The sequence below is a fragment of the Leuresthes tenuis genome, unplaced genomic scaffold, assembly GCF_036924035.1.
Source record: "Leuresthes tenuis unplaced genomic scaffold, fLeuTen1.0.hap1 SCAF_18, whole genome shotgun sequence".
Taxonomy (NCBI): domain Eukaryota; kingdom Metazoa; phylum Chordata; class Actinopteri; order Atheriniformes; family Atherinopsidae; genus Leuresthes; species Leuresthes tenuis.
The window spans coordinates 30,049,370-30,070,347 of record NW_027325372.1 but is presented as its reverse complement, the minus strand read 5'-3'; the positions used below and the strand labels follow the sequence as shown (position 1 = coordinate 30,070,347).

The window sequence follows — 20,978 nt, the reverse complement described above, 5'->3', positions numbered from 1 at the left end:
GACGGATTTCCTGCGGGAGCTCTGGCACTCCTAGTCCAGCGCTGCAATATACTCTACTTGTGACCACTAATAAATACTGTTTTAATAAACCATTTCTCCAGCTTATTCTTGGGCTTCAAATGAAAAAATCGGGCTAACAATTGGTGCCGTGACCCGGATTGGCTGACTCTGAGACCGTGTCCGATCGAGGACTTCCGAAGCTGGTTGGAGGGGACCCTTCTTCAGACAATTCAAGGCGCCTAAAACACAAGGTGAGCAGAAAACCTCTTGTATCAGGATATGTGAAATTTCTGCACATTGGTCATTCTAAACTAAATTGTCTGAATTAGGATGTCCTCCGATCACTAAATCAAAAGCACAAAATTTGTGTCTACAGGTTTACTAGGTGTATAAACACACAAGTATAAACACAAGTATAAACACATAGTCTCACATAGGGAGAGTCATATGTGTCCTAGTTTAGTACAATTTGGCCAAATAAAAGACATAAAATTGGCGTGAGTAATGTCTGTGCAATTGGCACTTGGACCGTAAAATCCGCAATCGGCGGTGGGTCTGCATTACTGCACAACAGGCGACGTGAGTAATTTCAATGCACAAGGGCGCTTAGACCTTTATCTGCAATCAGCGGTGGGTCTGTATTACTTCACAATAGGCGGCGTAAGTAATCTCTGTGCAATTGGCACTTGGACTGTAAAATCCGCAATCGGCGGTGTGTCTGTTATTACTACGCATTTGGTGCTTGGACTGTAAAATACACAATCGGCGGTGTGTCTGAGTTTTTTTTTTTTGTCTCGTCCGCAAGCGGCGGTGGTTCTGCAGTTGTTGTGAACAGGCGATACACTAAGTGTTTATTTCTGCATAAGGACACAGGGCTAAGTTGGTTATTTTTCATGAAAATGTGGGGTGGTTTGCTACTTGGTTGATATTTTACTGTGTTAGTGGAAGTGTATCTAGCAATAGAGACTGCTGGAGAATTCCTACACTGACACAGATCTCAAGTAGTTCTGTAAAAGGGGGCATTGGACTAGAAAATAAAGGGGAATTTAGTTAGGGTGTTACAGAGATTGGTGAATTAAAACGAGTGAAGAGACTGGGAGAACCCCCAGCGATCAAGCGCACAGAGTAAAAGATTCTGTGTAGAAGCTTCTTGGTCGGGTCCAACACTCGGGCATTGCACCATTCACCCATTCTGATTAACACGTGAAATACCTGAATATGTCACAAACCTTTGTTGATAAGTGGAAAACATGTAAACCCGGCTCATTGGGGTCGGTATTATTTGACACGTCGACGAGATGGCAGAAAAAAGTTCCAAGAGAAGACGAAAAAAGAGAGACAGATAGATTTGTAAATTAGACGAGAGAAATGCAAGGGAAAGGAATGTTTGGAGGGTTTGAAAGTGCGCCACAATTGGCTGAATTTAATTATCTCTGGTCCCCTCTGATTAGCTTTATCACATAGTGGTGGTGGTGGGTTGCTGTCCCGTCGCTCTGGGCGGTTGGGTGTGTCCTTGATCAGTGAGAATTTCACAGGGGAAACCAACCCTTGAAAAGAACTGTATCAGAGAGAAAGCCACATATTTTGCCTTTATAGATTTTAATGGAAAAACTTCCGGATATCTAGTGGCATAATCTGTAATGACCAGCATGTATCGATTTCCCATTTTACTTTTCTCTACTGGACCAACAATGTCCATCCCAAGACGATTAAATGGAGTTCCAATAACAGGTAGAGGTTGAAGCGGAGCTCTTGAGGGGCCTTGAACTGATGTCTTCTGACACTGAGGGCAACTCCTGCAGAATTGTGCTACATCTGAGCGCAATCCAGGCCAGTGGAAGTGTCGCCTAATGCGAGCAGTGGTCTTGTGTTTCCCTAGGTGGCCAGCCCAGGGAATAGAGTGGCCCAAGGTAAGAACCACATCTTGGACTGCTTGAGGGACCACAAGCCGCTTAGCCTGACCATGCTGATGGTAAAGAATGCCATTCTGTAAAAAATACCCCTCTTTGTCATTTCTAGGCTCAACCTCAGACTCTTCCCCTCTAGCTCTCAACAAAATGGCTGACAACGAGAGGTCATTTTGCTGCATTTCAGTTATGTTGGTGGGGATTTCAAATCCCAAAGGAACCTCTGGAGAAACCTCAGCTTGTGGTTTTACAACTGTTTGTACAAACTTCTCTTGTCTTCTTTGGCTGCGTGATTTCCTAGATTTCCCGGGATTTATTTCTAGGTCAGCATCAAAGAAAGGCAAGGCAATAAGAGTTGGGAGATGCTCACTTTGCTTAGCTTGGGCCCTGGTCACAGCCACATTACAGGTTTGTACAGGTTTCAACAAGTCATAAAGTACTGGCAGATCTTCACCCAAAATTACTGGGAATTGTAAGTTATCTGCAACACCAACGTTCAATAGATACGGTTGCCGTTGCACTTCAATAAAGATGTCAGCCGTTGGATAATGCTTTTCATCACCATGCACACAACAGACTGGAATGGTTTCCTGCGTGAACACATTGGGTACATGCCGCCTGTGCACCAGGGTTTGAGTACTGCCAGTCTCTATTAAAGCTTTGACTTTTCTCCCATTGATTTTTACTACAGTCATTTTCGTTGACAATCCTTTTTCTGGTTTCAAGTAATTTTGTCGTGGTACAAAGCACATTTGGGTCAATTTGGATGAATTTATTGGGCACATAGGCTTGGTGTGACCTTCCTGCCCACAAAGGTAACAAACTGGAGTTCTTCTGACAGGTTTAGCAAATGTATGTTCTTGCTGATCATCCCTTATTGGTGATTTACTCACACATGCGGCTCTCTGGTGGTATTGAGGTGGTGGTGGTCTGTGGGTACCCTTGTCCTTTATGGCAGTATTACTCCATGACTGGCCCTTTCGCCTTGCAGCCACAAACATGTCAGCAAATGATGCAGCTTCAGCTGCAGTTTTAGGATTATGTTCTTTTATCCAGACCTGAAGCTCAGGGGACAACAGTCTTAAGTATTGTTCCAGGATTATCATTTCACCAATTTCTTGTACAGTTTTACCTTTAGGCTGTATCCATTTCCCATACAACTCCTTTAGCCTCACAATGGAGTTCTTTGGGGCATTCTCCAGGCTGAACATACAGGGACCGGAACCTTTGTCTGTAAGTCTCTGGGTTAATATCATACTTTCCCAATATGGCTTTTTTCACCTCATTGTAGTCCAGAGACTCATCAACATCCATATTAATATAGGCACCCCTTGCCTTACCAGTTAGTAGAGGAATGAGGCGAAAGACCCAGTCTGTTTGTGGCCATCTACAAGCAGCTGAAATTCTTTCAAAGGTAACCAGGAAATGTTCAATATCATCTTCACTGGTTAACTTCTGCAGTTTTGGCTCATGACAGACTGGTAACTGACCTGAGGGAGGGTTGGCTCTGATGTTGTCTGGTTGGGATGAGACCTCAGCCTGCCAATGGTTATTCTCATCACTTGTCTCCTGCAGGTCTGGATCAGCTGCGATAGGCCCGGGGAAAGGAGATGTGCGAGCCTGCACTTCCATTTGTAAAAGCTGAAACTGATGTTGCAAAGCTTTAAACCGTTGATTAATTTTATGGCAATATCTAAAATCTTGACTATCTCATTAAAAGAAAGCGAATTTCGGATTCCAGAAGAAGAAGTGTGGTTCTTTCTCATATAAGGTAATAAATAGAAGTTTATACTTGAAAGCAGCTTAGACATGGACAAATATGAAGGACAAAGCAGTTTTAACTTGGTTTGAGTGAAGCAGTTAATTTTATGGCAATATCTGAAATCTTGACTATCTCCTTAAAAGAAAGCTAATTTCGGATTCCAGAAGAACAAGTGTGGTTCTTTCTCATATAAGGTAATATAAAGAAGTTTATACTTGAAACCAGCTTAAACATGGACAAATATGAAGGACAAAGCAGTTTTAACTTGGTTTAAGTGAAGAAATTCATAGTTAGCAGTTCCTTGATGAGGGATATTTCAGACACCAAAATCCACCCCATCACTATCAGTGATCACGCTCCAGTTTCTATCACACTGAAGAATAAAAGAGTTATACCACCAGGAATTGGAGATTTAATACATCATTACTAAAAGACCCTGATTTTATTAGCTTGTAAACTCTGAGAAGGCGGAAAAGCAGTCATGAGAGGCAAAATAATCTCTTTTTCATCAAATAAGAAAAAGAGGGAAAGTTCAAGAATATCAGATTTAGAACTCAGGATCAAATCTTTAGAAGTTGTCTACAGTACCTCCAAAGAGGAACACACACTGAATGAACTAAGAAAAGCTAAATTGAATTAAACAAAATTATTAACAAACAAACACAGTTTCTGATACAAAGACTTCGCTTGGAGAACTTTGAGCATGGCAATATATCTGGAAGGTTCCTAGCTAACCAACTAAAGAGAAAAAAAGAGAAAACAACAATCACTTCTGTTAAAGACTGAAAAGGAAATGTCACCCATGAAATCAACAATGCTTTTAGGGACTTCTATAAAACCTTATATTCATCACAAAATGATCCATCAGACAGTAACATAGATCAGTTTCATAGATCATAGACTATTCTACCATTAACAACCTGGAAACCACAATAGTCTCTCTAGATGAAGAAAAAGCATTTGATCGAGTGAACTGGAAATTTTTATTCGCAGCATTAAACAAATTTGGGTTTGGGTCACACTTCATCAACTGGATAAGGATATTATATAGCTCCCCAAATGCAAGTGTCAGGACTAATGATCAAACTTCTCCAAGCTTCAGTCTGCAGAGAGGTACAAGACAGGGTTGCCCACTTTCTCCCTCACTTTTTGCTATTTTCATCGAACATTTAGCAGCTGCTATCAGACAAGATAGAAATATTAAAGGCATCCAACCCCAAAATATTGAGCATAAAATAAGTCTTTATGCTGATGATGTATTACTTTTCCTGCAGAACTCACAGACGTCTCTCACTCACACGATCACACTCATAAATAAATACTCAGCACTTTCTGACTACTCTATCAATTGGTCTAAGACCACAGTTCTGCCCATTAACTGTAGGGTCCAGACTATATAGCCCGATTTTTTCATTGGAAGCCCAAGAATAAGCTGGAGAAATCGTTTATTAAAAAAGTATTTATTAGTGGTCACAAGTAGAGTATATTGCAGCGCTGGACTCGGAGTGCCAGAGCTCCCGCAGGAAATCCGTCAGGCCGAGCCCCGTTATCCGGAAACATGTCATATTTCTTGTCAGAGTATAATTGGCCAGTTTTGAGTGTTATGGTCAGGCCAGCTGCTGTCCTTGTTGTGTTCTTTGGATGTGATAAACAATGTGTGTGTATGTGTGAGTGCTGTTTTAGGTGTCTAATGTACCAGACCTATCTGCCCTAATAGAGATGTTTTGTCCGACCCAGTTGTTTATGTCATTCTAATGTCTTGGACCATTTAAGGTCATCTGTTGTGCAGTATGAGCAGAGTGGAAAAGTACCAGCTAGGAACATAGGTTATTTAGTAAAATACAGAAAATGAATTTATAATTTCTAAGAACAAAGCCAATTATAACAACTCCCCCTTTTGACATGATTTAATCATGTCAACTAAATGAGGTAGGAATGTTATATTCTGTATTGTGTCACACCTGTTAGCGGCAGCCAACTTAGCAGGTCCTCAAACTGCAACTACCTTGAGGTGCAGCACAACCAGACAGGAGACTCTTGTTATCCCCCTTTTGATATAACTTCATTATGTGAGCTGTTATGTGTAAGCTGTTCTTCTTTGCAATTATCAGCAGCAAGCAAGTTTTCATTGCATATGCATGTGTAAAATAATTGTAATGCGTTAGCTAAACCTTTCTGTATCAGGAGTGTTTATCATGATGCTGGGAACAGAACCTCTTTCCCAGAATAGTTCAACCTTCATTACTCAACTGATCATAACTCTGCAATGAGCACATTTCTTAAAAGCTATAAGTATCACGCCTGTACGTGTATGCAAGGAATAAATTAATAAATGTTTCAATATGTCTTAAAATTAGTGTGTGTATGTGGCCCCAAACCCAATCTCTGTGTAGAATCTTAGTTCATTTTGGCCCAAAACTATATGTGGTTTAAGCAGTGGCAAGACCCTGCTCACCCATAAGTACCATTACAACACATAACAATAATTAACTAAGCTACAACAATTCATAAAATATTGAAACTCAAAAAGTGCTTAAGGCAATTAACATTACCATCAGGATCGTCCACTGTTCGCAGCGAATAGGAGCGAAAAACCCGATGGCTGATATCCGGGAAAATTCTCCAATGGCCCCATTCCCCCTTGGCGACGACCACTTAATTACCTTTCAGTGCCTAAGGTCCCGCTCCGAACAGCCGATTCACACCAATGGCAATGGACATATGTATGAATTCCTATGATTAGTAATTGGTCTACTTAAAATCATTAAACTAAAGAGGAACATCACAAAACAATACAGTACAGACATTTAAACATGATATGAATATGAAGATATGACCCTGTTGAGAACAGATGAGTAATGATAGATGTAGTGTAAAAACTAACGATTTCTTTTGAGTGAAAATTTTATGATAACATTGTGCAGAGTGGTGTAGTGCAGCTCAGTCTCTTGTGGTCCAATCCTGTCACTGCTTGGTGTTTGGTTGTTCTTCTGGCTGAACCTCAGTTCAGCAGTCTGAGCTAACTAGGAAGGAGAGGTTACCAGCACTTCACTTCCACAAAGGGGTCTTTACCACCCGTTTTCCCTAACTAATCTTTTTCTTTGGGACAATTAAGGAGATAATTCAGATTATTTTGTTGACAGTGGTTGAAGGTTGTGTGGTTGTTCAACCATTATCTTGGCATGATGATCGTGCCTCCCAGAATTTCAGACTGACGTCTTGTCAGTCACTTGGCTGTGAGTCCTGTAGAGGTTCTGCTGCAGATGCAGTTAATTTAAGCTGTGGATGAATGTTAGCAGGAGAGAGAACTGAGCAGCACAACATGTCATTTTCACAATGTTTTATATTCAGGAATTGCCTTTTAACAGGTTCAATCCCAGTATTCATTGGTCGACAAATTAAGTTTTCATATGAACCCCAAACAAAAACAAATAAATAAACCAAAATAAATAAATAAATAAATTAAATGAAAAACAAAACAACTGGCCAGTTGATAGAAACCATGTTTTAGGACAGTACCTTTAGACTCACCAACCTGCTGTACAGCATTAATGTGAAATCCAATACATCAACCTTTTCTGTGGAAAAAACTTCAAACCATTTAGAGAACACAGCAAGACAAAGACAAAACACAAGACAACATAGAACAAAAGACAAAAGGAAAAACTTGAGAAGTGTTAGTAAACTATGATTAATTGTTGTATCTCCACCCCCCCGATGAGACTTAGTCTCATCCGTATGTTAGTTCTGCTGAACTCTTCCACTGCAGTTTCTGCTCCTGTGTTGCTGCTGCAGGACAGAAATGTTTGTGGTTAGAGTTCATTTTGGGAGCAGCACAGCATCAAGAAAGCAGCCATTTCTTCTCAATGAGTAACTGATTAACCTTTTTGGGATAAATATTGTCTGTCCTCTTAATTCAGCTCAGAGTGCTTTTGATAAAATTTCAGCACGATCTGCTTAATTCTCACTTGTTACTTTATACTAAATTCTATTTAATTCTTACCAGTGGCTGTGTTTCGTGATGCTGAGCCATCCACAGACAGTTCAGGATCAGCATTAAGTTTTTTCTGCTCCATTTGAATTAGAAAGACTTCATGTGGTACCAACAGTGTGACATCAGAGTTTCTTATAACATCACATGATACAATAACATATTTCCATACAAATTAGAATCAAAGACAAAGGTTTATTCTATTTTTCTATTTGTCTCAATTCCTCATTTATTTATTTTTTAGATGAGCCATGTGGCCTTGTGCTGCTAACCTTTTCCTTAGCAGTGCCACAGCATCGTGCTTGTGTTGTCAGACATCAGATCTTTGGTTGGTTATTGATCACTGTTATCTTGCATGCATGCTTTTACCTAAGGGCCCAGATTATTGATATTATTTTGTAATTTTTTTTTTTTTTTTTTTTTCCTCGTAGCAGTTTTGGAATGTTAGCTAAATTGTTCAGGATCATTCTTGTTTTTTCTTGACATGAATTAGGCCTTTAATCGTGCAGTTCAAAGCTCTGTGCTTTACCTTACATCGAGCAGCTCTGCCTCAGTTTATTATGTTTTACTTAATCTTTACTTCTTCCTTCCAGTATGTGTGGATGTATGTGGGTGTATGTGTACGTATAGATGTGCGTGTGTGTGTGTGTGTATGTGTGTCTATATGTGGCCTTGGGTTTCACTGCTTTGTTTTATTTTCTTCTATCATTTTCTTGTATGAAAAGTGTTATGAAAATAAAGTTTGATTGATTGATTCATTGATTGATTGCACCAGATGAAACAACTTGGGTCATCTCCCATGTAAATTCTTGAATGAACCAGAACACATGATTAAAACTGTTCTCACAGAACATTTTATTCATCCCATTCATATATTTTTCGTTTGACCAACATGTCATGACTGAGCACAGATCGGATTGTACCTTGTATCTTGTTTCTCAATAAATTGTAATTGAAGTGGGTTGTTGCAATTTTCCAGAGATCTTTTAGTCACCTGGTGTGGAGTGGTGGGAAGAGAGGGTGTGTCCAGATTACTGTTGTAGTTCTTTGTAACTTGAGCTTTTAATGTCTGACTTTCACACAGGAGAGGTGTGAAAATTAGTTATTGTAACCTTTATTGTTTCTGCTACTGTGGTTCTACAGTCTAGTCTCCACAGTGGTGTTTTCCTTTGGTTTCATCGTCAGTGGTCCGTTCAGTCTCTGATAGAGTTTCAGTCCCCGTGGTCTAGTCTTTGTCAGCAGGTGAGGTTCCTAAGTCAGTCCGGACCTCAGTTAATGTTCTTTCGGTAGGATCTTGAGCCTGAGTACAGTGATCCTTGTGGATCCAGTTACTCAGTCTATCCTCAGTCAACCATACCTTTACACAATGTGTTGTAGCTTCTGCATCCTGTCCATATAGGAGAGGACCAGTTAAGTTTGTTCACTTTCCTGGTCCTGTTCCTTGGTGAGTATTTCTGTAACCTGCTGAGATATACTCATCACCGTGTTATTCAGTTGTTTCACATTCACACAAATTTCCATACTGTAGTACAACAAGGGGTGAGCCTGTTGGTGCAGTTGTAAATGGACAGGGTGTTTCCTCCCTGTTATGACCTCATGTGGGACAACATGACAACATTCATGGTGGCATTTGGAGTAAATCTTAGGCTAACACAATACGTAGAGCTTCAGCCCAGGTTAACTGTGTGTCTGCAGAGACTTCTGTTCGTTCTTTTTGATGGTTCTATTTGCTCTTTTCACTAGTCCTTGTAAAGCTGGGTGAGAGACCGCACCGAGCCTATGTGTAATTCCAAACAATTTTTCCACTTCTCCTAGTTCTTCATTGGAGAAGTGAGTACCATTATCTGATCTTATCACTTCTGGTACACCAAATCTTGGAATAATTTCTCTTGTAAGCCATTTAATGACTTCTTTTCCTTTTTCGGTTTTAGTAGGTGTGGCTTCTACCCATCTAGAAAAGGGAGCTACACACACTAGAAGAAATAGTTTACCTTCAGTCCTGTTCACTGCCCCCATGTCAGTAAACTCAATTACTATCTGTTTCCAAGGGGCATCAGGTACTGGGAAACTACCTAGTCCTGCTTTGAGATTGAACAGCTTGCAAATTTCACGAGATTGCACAAAATATTTTATTGTGTCTTTTAGGTGGGGGTGCCACCAGTGTTGTGAAATGAGCGCTGTTACTTTTGAGCTAGCACAGTGAGCTCTACTGTGTGCTTCTTGACATAGCAAATTTAGTAGTCCAGTCGCAAAGCCTTTCCTTTTCCAGTGATACATGTCTGGTTTAGAGGCATGTCTTTAACTGTAAACACTGTTTTTATTTCACTAATTTATTCAATGTTTATTGTTAGATTAATTAATATTTATCTGCAGGGTTAGAATTTGCTAATAGTATTAATATAGTGTTCAGCTGTACAGCTCTCTGGTTGCTGTGGCTGTTTTTAAATGTGCCATGAAAACAAACCTTGACTTGACTTGTTATGACTCAGACTTACTGCAGCTGTCTTTAAATTTCTTTTAGAGTTTTCTTCTTCAAGAAACTCATTGGTGATATCTGACTCTCGTTGTGCCTTTTATTGCCGTGTTTTTGTTAATTTCCTAATAATCTAACTCACTTTAAACCTTTATATTAAGCACTTTGCTGCTCTGTTAAGATAACAGATCCATTGATTCATAGATCTGCTGCAGTTAAATAGTTAAATGGTTTAATGAGATCAATTATAAATACTGATGATAAATATGAACTCAGAATTGGTGAAAATAAGCAGAGGAGAAGTATTTAGATCAGCTAAATTTTAAGTCATGTTACTGTGATCTCTAACACAATAAAGGCTAACCTTTAATGCTTTAAGATGGTAAGAAACTGTCTGACACCTATCTGCCTGACCTTGCTGTTAAATCCCGATATTTTCTAATATGTCATATGGTCTGACTGTCCGGTCTCAGACCTGCTTCAGGTGGAAATCATACAGTCTCAATTTGTAGAACATCGTTTGTTCAGGCAGTTTTTCAATTAAAGGATCAAAGATTTAAATGCTATGTTTGTTTGTCTGACTTTTTTAGAGAGCTGTTAAATCTTAATTCAACAACAAACTGGTTCTAATGTTTAGTTTTAAACAGTCTGTTCTTCCTGGATTTATTTTGGACATTGTATTGCGTCTTATCTCTTCACTGTAATACTTGCATTGAAAAGCAGTTTTCAGATTGTCCATTCAATGTGGTATTACTCCTATTCAAATTTATTTTAAATAAATTAATTATTGAATTGATGATAAATGCTCTAGTAAAAACTTCCATTATCATTGTAAATTTTTTGACTAAATAACTATATGTATCTCTGGTACTCTTTAAGTACAGGCCCATGATCAATCAGAATCTGTCCTCACTCTCAGGGCTGAATGGGGGAAGAAGGAAGCAGGGTTGGGATGAGATAATCTTAGGGTGAGAGCATTTATGACAAAGCTAAGGATATCTAACCTTTTCTTTTCCAATTACACATGTCCACATGTACAGCCTAAGCTGTTTATGCTGAATCTGTATAAATGGTCAGTTTTTTATTTTGCTAAATGGCATGCTTCTGTTATTGAGTGTGATGTTAGGAAGATGTGTCTTATCTGCTAGTGTAGTAGGATGTGTCCCTGGAAAAGATGACGTTGTGTCTGGCATGTGCTGTGGTAGAGGTGCAGAGGACTGCGTTTGAATAGAGAATTTAACTTCTCCAAAAAAAATACTGACAATCTGCAAGAAATGTTACTGCTTTTTTTTTCCGTCTTTTTCTGCCTTTGCTCTCTGCAATAAACCTTTAGCTTTGCTGTTGCTTGATTGCTACTGCCTGTTGCTTGTTTTGAAAACATAGAGAAATCACTCAGTTGCGGTGGCGCACTTTCAAACCCTCCAAACATTCCGTTCCCTTGCATTTCTCTCGTCCAATTTACAAATCTATCTGTCTCTCTTTTTTCGTCTTCTCTTGGAACTTTTTTCTGCCATCTCGTCAACGTGTCAAATAATACCGACCCTGCTTCCTGGTTGCTGCTCGGGGCGGGAGGGGCGAAGAGGATTAATTAATTGTTCTGCTGGTTCGGGGTCTGTGGTGGCTGGGGGGCTGCTGGCCCCCTGGTGTGCCCGCTGCACTACACCCCAGCGGAGTCAAGGGAGGGAGGACGTGTGGATGTGTGGGACGTGAAAGTGTGTGTGCTAATGATTGGGCCTGGATCTGGGACTTGCTGTCGCCTGGCCTGCCTGTGCTTCTCCGGATGGGGGGGCGGCGTTGCCTCTCCCCGCTGACTCCCAGGGCACTTGGCCAGGGGACTGGGGCAGGCGCTGACCCACTGTGTGGCTGTCTGGGGCGCTTGGCCCTCCTGAGTATTGGGTGGGGCCTCTGCTGGGGGGTTTGGGGGCGCTCGGGCTCCAGTGCACGGCCCATGTCTGGGCGGCTGGGGCCTGGCGGGGTCGGTGGGCTGTTGCCCCTGGCTCCCGGAGGGCCTCTGCCCTATGCTTATGGGGGCTCTGTCCGGGGGCTTCCTCTGCAGTCTTCTGGGTGGATGCGTGGTTGCCCCTGAGGTGGGCTTCCTGGGTTCTGTGCCCCCGTGGGGGCTGCTGGTGGCCTGGGTCTTGTGGCCCTCTCTACCTCCTTCTGATTGCTGGGGGGGGGGGCTGTGGATTGTGGCTCTGTACACTTATACACTCATAACTAAGCACGGTTACCATGTAGGTCCTGTGCCATGGGTGTTGCATGTTCTCACACACACACACACACACATTCATTAGTCCAGTAGCATGCTCGCTAAGCAGTTGATGTGTTATCATGTCGTCTCAGGTCATCTATATTCTCAGCTTATTTGTATGCGATTGCCGCTTCTTGTGCTTGTTTTTGTTTGTTTGTGTGTTAGTTTTTTCTCTGCTTGTCTGCTTTCAGGTGCTCCTGGTGGCGCTATGGCTGGATTCCCCTCAGAGGCCATGGATTGTTGTCTGTTTTGTTTTTTACAGGTGTAGCAGCTGGTTGTCTGGTTTTTGTTTCTATTTTTGTTCTGTTTCCTCTTCTTTCCTCTTCTTCTTTCCTTGTCCCCCGGTCCGGTTCAGTTCTATTACATGTTATATATTGTAAACAAAAATAAATAAATGGGCATCAAGGGGAGCTTTACATTTATAAAACTTCCCTTGGCAAAGCAAATCTGTTTGGCATCAAAGGTATTCAGACTACAATTCTGCTGCCATAATGCTGAACAGGACAAGGGGGAGGAAAAAAAAAAAATAAATAAAAAAAAAAAAAAAAAAGAAAATAAGAAAAGGTGCGAATGCCCGACAATGTATGATCAAAAGAGGGAGCGGAGGTTTTCGGCTGCAAGAAGGTCTGAATGTCCAACCATAATTTGTAAAAACCGGGGAAGAAAAGGCTCGAAAGCCCGACTATACACCATCAAAAGCGGGAGCAGAGGTGTTCAGCTGCAAGAAGGTCTCAATGTCCATCAATAATTGCTAAAAAACATGAAAGAAAATTTTCGAATATCAAACCGCACATGATCATATGCGGGAGAGGAGGTGTTCAGCTGCAAGAAGGTGTGAATGTCCACCCATAATTCCTGAAAAATGGGTAAAAAAAGGTGCGAATGCCCAACCATACATCATCAAAAGCCGGTGTGAATGTCAGATCATAATTTGCAAAAACCTGATGACAAATGGTGAGAATGCCCGACTATACACCATCAAATGCGGGAGCAGAGGTGTTCGGCTGTGAGTAGGTGTGAATGTCCGACCATACTTGCTGAAAAATATGACAAAGCAGTTTTCACTTGGTTCTAGTGAAGGAATTCATTTTATATCAAAATCCGAAATTGTGTAGAACTCGTGGAAATAAGTTTATTCTCGGATTCCTAAAGGTTTAGTGTTGTTCTTTGGTATACTGCAAAGTAATACTTTCTATTTTGTTGAAACCGATTCAGACATGGATAAATATCAAGGACAAAGCAGTTTTCACTTGGTTCTAGTGAAGGAATTCATTTTATATCAAAATCCGAAATTGTGTAGAACTCGTGGAAATAAGTTTATTCTCGGATTCCTGAAAAGGTTTATAGTTGTTCTTTCCTATCCTGCAAAGTACAACGTTCTTTTTTTGTTTAAAGCTGTTTAAGCCGCTCCCTGTTTTGATCATGTATGGTTGGACATTCGCACCTTTTCTCACCCGCTTTTTGCAAACTATGGTCGGCCATTCACAGCTTCCTCTCCACCATACTTGTATGGTGGGATATTCACACCCACTTGCATCCGAAGACCTCCGCCCCCACTTTTGTTGATATTTAGTCGGTCATTCGCACCTTACCCGCTTTTGGCAAACTATGGCCTTCTTGCAGCCAAAAACCTCTGATCTCGCTTTTGATGATGTAAGGTTGAGCATTCAGACCTTGCTTCACCTGCTTTTCACCAAATATAGTCGGACATTCACACCTTCTTGCAGCCGAACACTTCCGCTCCACCTTTTAGTTTTCTATGGGGCATTCACACCTTTATTTTCACCGCATTTTATAAAAACACCATAGGAACACCGTATTGAGGCTTTGTTCTGACCGCTCATTCGGTGTCGCGTTTCTTTCAAGCAATTCTCCTGGTTAGCCCACACTCGGCTCGCTCCAAGAGCCGTGTTAAAGTCTACTTCGCATTCACTCTCTTTTCTCAGCAGACTAAAAGAAACTTCCATCCTGCACCGTTGTTTGCTTTTTCACAAGAGCAGAGGAGAGCGCACCGTTCCCAGAGGCACTGCAGTACCGGGTCGATGCTTGGAGTGAACGGAGCAAGCTCCTTTTTCAACTCCTATTGATAAAAATCCATTTAATATGTAGTCCTTGCATAGACATATCACATATTAAACTGATAAGTACAGATACTACACTTGATCTTAGCCAAAAGGCCGAGAAGCGATATCTGTCCACTGGTTCACGTCCGAGGGCCCTTCCTGGCACAATGCGCACTTGTAGCGGTGTTCTTTTTATGGCCATAGTGTCACTTTGCACCTCCACCCACCCGCTGCACTGAGCACTCTTCAACCCTTTTAAATGGTATAACTTTACACTACCGCACGCTCCAGCGAGCACCATTCAAGCAACATCGGCACAGTCGCAACAAGTAAGGCGACTCTACTCAGAGAAGTCACTCTGCACAGTAACAAGATTTCTTTTGCACAGACAGAAAGGGCTTCACCCGCAAAGGTAAAGCCTGCCAAAAATAGAAACAATTCATTAGTGCTGCTCTCCATGGAAGTCTTTAGTAAAAGGCGAAAGACTTGTACATTATGAAGAGAAACCAGAGTACGATTATCCATCACTGCGGGAGCAGGGCATCAGGCTAGTTGGCATAGCCACCTTCCCCATGGTGAGCTTTGCTTGGTTGAGACGCTTGCTCCCCCCCCTTGCTCCTCGGCTGACCAAGTAGGAACAATCGGGCCCTATTCGATGGCTGCCTTGTCTTTTACTCTGTGCAAAAGACAAGGCAGCCACAAACAACACAGGAACACCGTATTGAGGCTTTGTTCTGACCGCTCATTCGGTGTCGCGTTTCTTTCAAGCAATTCTCCCGGTTAGCCCGCACTCGGCTCGCTCCCAGAGCCGTGTTGATGTCTGCTTCGCATTCACTCTCTTTTCTCAGCAGATTAAAAGAAAGTTTCATCTTGGGCTCCCTGAAACTTCCATCCTGCACCGCTGTTTGCTTTTTCACAAGAGCAGAGGAGAGCGCACCGTTCCCAGCGGCACTGCAGTACCGGGCCGATGCTTGGAGTGAACGGAGCAAGCTCAGACATTAAACTGATAAGAACAGATACTACACTTGATCTCAGCAAAAAGGCCGAGAAGCGATAACTGTCCACTGGTTCACGTCCGAGGGCCCTTCCTGGCACAATGCGCACTTGTAGCGGTGTTCTTTTTATGGCCATAGTGTCACTTTGCACCTCCGCCCACCCGCTGCACTGAGCACTCTTCAGCCCTTTTAAATGGTATAACTTTACACTACCGCACGCTCCAGCGAGCACCATTCAAGCAACAACTTTGCACTCCAGCTTCGAACATCGGCAGAGTCGCAACAAGTAAGGCGACCCTACTCAGAGAAGTCACTCTGCACAGTAACAAGATTTCTTTTGCACAGACAGAAAGGGCTTCATCCGCAAAGGTAAAGCCTGCCAAAAATAGAAACAACTCATTAGTGCTGCTCAACGTTGTACTTTGCAGTAAAAGAAAGAGCAAATCTAAAGATTCAGGAATCCGAGAATAAGCTTACTTCCATGAGTTCTTCACGATTTCGGATTTTGCTATAAAATGAATTCCTTCACTCAAACTAAATTAAAACTGCTAAACCGCTAATCTGTTACATGCAAGGCAGATGTCAAATTCACCGAAATAGGATCTAAGGGTATTTGGCCAATCGAGCTGTAGCAGCTTCGGTAAAAGAGTATAAGTTGAAGATTTTGTGAATAAAGGTGTGCGCACACATAGTGAGTTGTAGGAAAATAGGCAGGGAGCAATGCCGGCTGGGGTATAGGTTCTTGTATGTTGTCTGACTGTTTGATTTGAATGTGTTGTGTAAGTGTCCTGTTGAATGTTACATGTTTGGGCTTTGACACGCTTCACTGTGGTTGTTAACTGTGTGGTGTGTCCTGAAATGTTATATGTTTGGGCTGTGTGACATGCTTAATGCTTTTCAGTAGCAACCCACTTATTCATATATAGCAACTGACAACATAAGAAGTCCGGACATACTTTGATAGTAGTTGTAGAAGTATCCTTATTGATAATAGATAAACTAATTCATAGTGATAGAACAGTAGATGAACAGGTGCCTGCACATGTCTCATGAAAATAAAATGGGTGTATGATTGCTGACGGCAGAGCAATACTGCCAAACTTATGAGTTCTTGTGGCAAACTTGATTCAGTGTCTTGACGTGTATACGCTGTTTCGCTGACTTGTCACAAGAAACAAAATGTGTTTGATAAGATCCGACCATTTTATTACGGGAGGATCAGTATGTATGGATTCTGATGTGACTGATAAACCCATTCGTATCTTAAGCATAATCTAATACGTGAGACAACGCCCTGGCACACAATCAAAAAAAAAAAAGAGAGAGCGGTTTTGTGTCCCCACAGTCCATAATGTAGAAAAGAGAGAAAAAAGCCTTTCTGATTTGTTGTGTGTGCTCACAGTGCAGAGTGTAGAGAAAAGAGAGAAAAGAAAGCCGTTTTGGTGTCACGGGTGTTGTGACTTACACACACACATTTCTGAATTGAGAAAGGAAATTATTTTAGAGGAAGCACTAGAGTTTAGATCCCACATTTGTTGATAGGCATTAATTTAATTTTTCTTTTAATCAGTTTTAAAGTGAATACTAACTGAGAAATGAAAAAGGTGAAGAGTTTAGAAGTTTGGTTCAAGAGCAAAACTTGGTTTATGATCAGCTGAGTCTCTAAACAGAACAGCAAAGGGCTTCATCAAACATTTAAAAAAAGATTCAGATTGTTAGAATATCCAGAATTTATAGGAATGGTGGTGATTACTCTTATTTTCTAGAATGGAAATAACTGCACCATGTCTGTTTTATGAATTTAAGGGGCTAAAAAGTTTTGTTCTCGTTTTTCTATGATTAACCAAATGTATGTGAGAGTCCAAACAGACAGAAGGGTTACGGCCGAGCGCTGGACCTTCCAAAAAAGATGAGACAGGCTGGACCCGTGCCATACTAGTTAAGGCCTGCCTGTAGATAACAGGTTCTTTAAACTCTCACACACACAAACTCACACACGTTCGCACACATACACCCATACACACACACATTCTTGAACTTGCTGCAAGATTAAACCTTTGCATTAACTGACTCCAGCAACTCTGAGTCTCATTGAGAGACTTTTCTCAACAATTGGGTCCTCAAACCAGATCTCAACGTTTTTTCCGCTGTCCAGGGTCGGAGCTGAAACCGTGCACGGGGGAGTCCAGTACTCCTAATGAAAGACCCCCTGCTGAATTGCGGTAATTAGGGGCCAGTGTCCACTGAAAGGGGGAAAAAGAGACGAGATCGTACTTTTGAATCAATGGCCAGAAGCCATTGGCAGTGCAGGCATCAACAATAATGGTGTTATTTCACCCATTAAAACTTAAGGTACCTCATGCAGTGGCTGTGATATGGTTACTTAACAAAATATCTTTACCAGACATCTCTCCTACATAACAGTTATTCTTTCACAGCCACACCTTGTTGTCGAGAGATGTGCTACACTTAATCCATCCACACTGCTACATACCCCACTGATGGAAAGCCTCATGATTGCATGTCAGAAATAACCATCAGTGTTTTACCCAGGCCAGACTTAACTGATATACGTTATGAAAATGCAGAAATAACTATATTTATTCAACAGATCAAGGAAAAAAACCCTGATGGCACAAATGCTACAGGTTTTGCAGTAGTAACAGAAACTGAAGTTTTCTTAAAACAACCACTACCAAAAAATTACTCTGTTCAAGCAGTCGAATTGGTAGCTTTAACTGAAGCTTGTAAATTAAATAACAAAAAGGTTGTTAACGTTTACACTGACAGTCAGTATGCCTTCTCAACTGTACATGTGTTAACACAGCATTGGAAAAACAGGTATGTTGACATCCACAGCTAAATGTATAAACTACAAATATTTTAGCATTATTAGATGTTATTCAATTGCCATCTACAATAGACTCGTATGAATGACCGGACGGAAAACCATACTGCCAAAGAATTTGTTTAAATATGCTGCAGTATTGAGCCACGGACCATGTCATGTCTCAACAGGAGGGATGGAAGCAATAATGAACCAGGTTTTTACAGCATATGGTTTTACTAATTATTAAAAAAAAATTTTTAGAATAAATAAATGAATAAAGTTTTGTCTAGCAGGTCAAATATGTGCAAAATACATTCCACAGGGCAATCTAAGACCAAAACGAAGATAATTCCCTAAGCCAGTGTATCTTTTTCAACATATTTGTTTGGATTTCATTATTTCATTATTTTGTAGATTTCATTGAACTAAATTAATGTTAAGGGAAACGATTCTGCTCAGTGACAACAGAGGTTTTTACCAAATGGTCTGAAATATTTCCATGTGCACAAGCAGATGCACTCTCAGTAGCAAAATCACGCGTAAAATAACTCATTTCTACATTTGAAATTCCTGAAAAGATCTTCAGTGATAATTTGACACACTTTGTAAACAATGTCATCTCACTGATGGCAAAGAACTTAAAATAGACCTTAGAAACCACTGTGATATAGAAGGTTTCGCTAACACATTGGAATTGTTTTACTATTTACATATGCATGAGCAGTGAAGAATTGCTTGCTGCTGATAAATGCAAAGAAGAACAGCTTACACATAAATGCTCACATATAGGCTGCTGAATGCAATGAAGACCTGCTTATCCAGTAAAGTTCAATGTCAATGTGTAATATTCAATTAGGATTTGCAAAACAGTGAAGTTAAACAATGAATGGGTCCATAGTCGGTATGAGAAGACTACAGGAATATTTACCTGGGTGTACGTTCAAACAGAGATGAGAAAATTGCGATAAATTATTGTTTGTTTGTTTGTTAGTATGTATATGAATGTTATGTGTATAAACTGTGTTGAGTTGTAGTTACTCAGTAGTGTCTCAGTGAAACAACCGACGGGGGAAGCCTTGCGGTGACAACAAAAGCAGTGTTTTACTGATCAGTCAAGTTGCTCCAGTGTACTCCATACAAACTGGTTGGCTACTGAAGGGATAGAAAATGGGGAATACTTGTTTTAAAGCAAACAAGGAATTAGATGGGAAAAATACATGTTTTAACGGGACCCAGACAATATTAAATACTCAGACAGATGGGAGAAGAAGTGTAGTTTTGTAGGAAATCACAAAATTATTACATAAAATTAGTGAAATCAATTGAAGAATGCCTTTCTGAAGAGCTGTTTACCACAGATCAGCAGCTTTGCGACCAAGCACATTGTAGATCGCTTTACTGCCAAAATGATCTAGTTTAATGGATTGGTTTAGACATGCATAACAGCATTTTAAGAACAAAGAGAGAAACAAAAAGGGACAACGCTTCATGGTGGAAGGTGATGTATAAATAACTGTGTATATGATGAAGGAGAGACCATTTGAGCAGCACAGCCATTTCGCAGCACAGGGACAGCAGTCCAAGTTAAAGGATCTCCCACGTGGTATCACCTGTCACACTGTGTCAAGGCATCAAAAGAAGAAAAAATCACCAAACTCAAGGACAAAGAGACGAAGACTCCGGTGAACGAAGAGAGAGGACTTACAAACCAGAAATACAAAAGGATGCTCGATATCAAGATCCAGAAGAAGAGGCTAACAAGGCCACGAACACTTACGATGCTGGGAATGATGCCAGCAATGAACAGAGAAGAAGATTCAGTGTCATCAATCTGCAACACGTGCCTCTAATGAGGGGGTGAATATAGAATCCTCAACGATTACAACGTCTCTGGGAACTGTGACAACAACAAGGTTTAAACCATTTTGATATATACTGTAACCTATTGGCTAAGGAATAGTGCTGAAAATGAGGTAAATCTAATCCACCCCTTTCCTTGGTTTTCTGTAGCATTTTTAAACTAATACGTGGTGGTTTGTTTTTCCACAGAAATTTGGAGATGCATGAATCTAGTGACTTAAACCAAGTAGCAGATGGTTTTATGGGGATCATTGAGAACAAATAGTTAACTTTTGGTAGTATCATCATTTTAATGGTTGTAACTCTCCCCATAAGTGATATAGGTAAGGACTTCCAACGAGAGAGATCGTCCTCCACTCTCTTTAATAATTGCACATAATCCATCTGTACTTATCAGTTTAATATGTGATATGTCTATGCAAGGACTACATATTAAATGGATTTTTATCAATAGGAGTTGAAAAAGGAGCTTGCTCCGTTCACTCCAAGCATCGACCCGGTACTGCAGTGCCGCTGGGAACGGTGCACTCTCCTCTGCTCTTGTGAAAAAGCAAACAGCGGTGCAGGATGGAAGTTTCTTTTAGTCTGCTGAGAAAAGAGAGTGAATGCGAAGTAGACTTTAACACGGCTCTGGGAGCGAGCCGAGTGCGGGCTAACCAGGAGAATTGCTTGAAAGAAACGCGACACCGAATGAGCGGTCAGAACAAAGCCTCAATACGGTGTTCCTGTGGTGTTTTTATAAAATGCGGTGAAAAAAAAGGTGTGAATGCCCCATAGAAAACTAAAAGGTGGAGCCTAAGTGTTCGGCTGCAAGAAGGTGTGAATGTCCGACTATATTTGGTGAAA

General features: G+C 41.0%; 2 non-coding genes and 2 pseudogenes across 2 annotated transcripts; 1 reads left to right on the top strand and 3 right to left on the bottom strand.

The window, feature by feature from the left end:
* Positions 1–14,385: 14,385 nt before the first annotated feature.
* LOC140275969 (U2 spliceosomal RNA) lies at positions 14,386–14,573 on the bottom strand. The gene has a single exon (XR_011908666.1). It is a non-coding gene; the product is annotated as a U2 spliceosomal RNA (small nuclear RNA).
* Positions 14,574–14,848: 275 nt separating this feature from the next.
* Positions 14,849–14,962, bottom strand: LOC140275831 (U5 spliceosomal RNA). The gene has a single exon (XR_011908543.1). It is a non-coding gene; the product is annotated as a U5 spliceosomal RNA (small nuclear RNA).
* A 411-nt stretch (positions 14,963–15,373) lies between these two features.
* Positions 15,374–15,502, bottom strand: LOC140276268 (U2 spliceosomal RNA; annotated as a pseudogene).
* A 4,986-nt stretch (positions 15,503–20,488) lies between these two features.
* LOC140276220 (U2 spliceosomal RNA) lies at positions 20,489–20,665 on the top strand (annotated as a pseudogene).
* Positions 20,666–20,978: the final 313 nt, after the last annotated feature.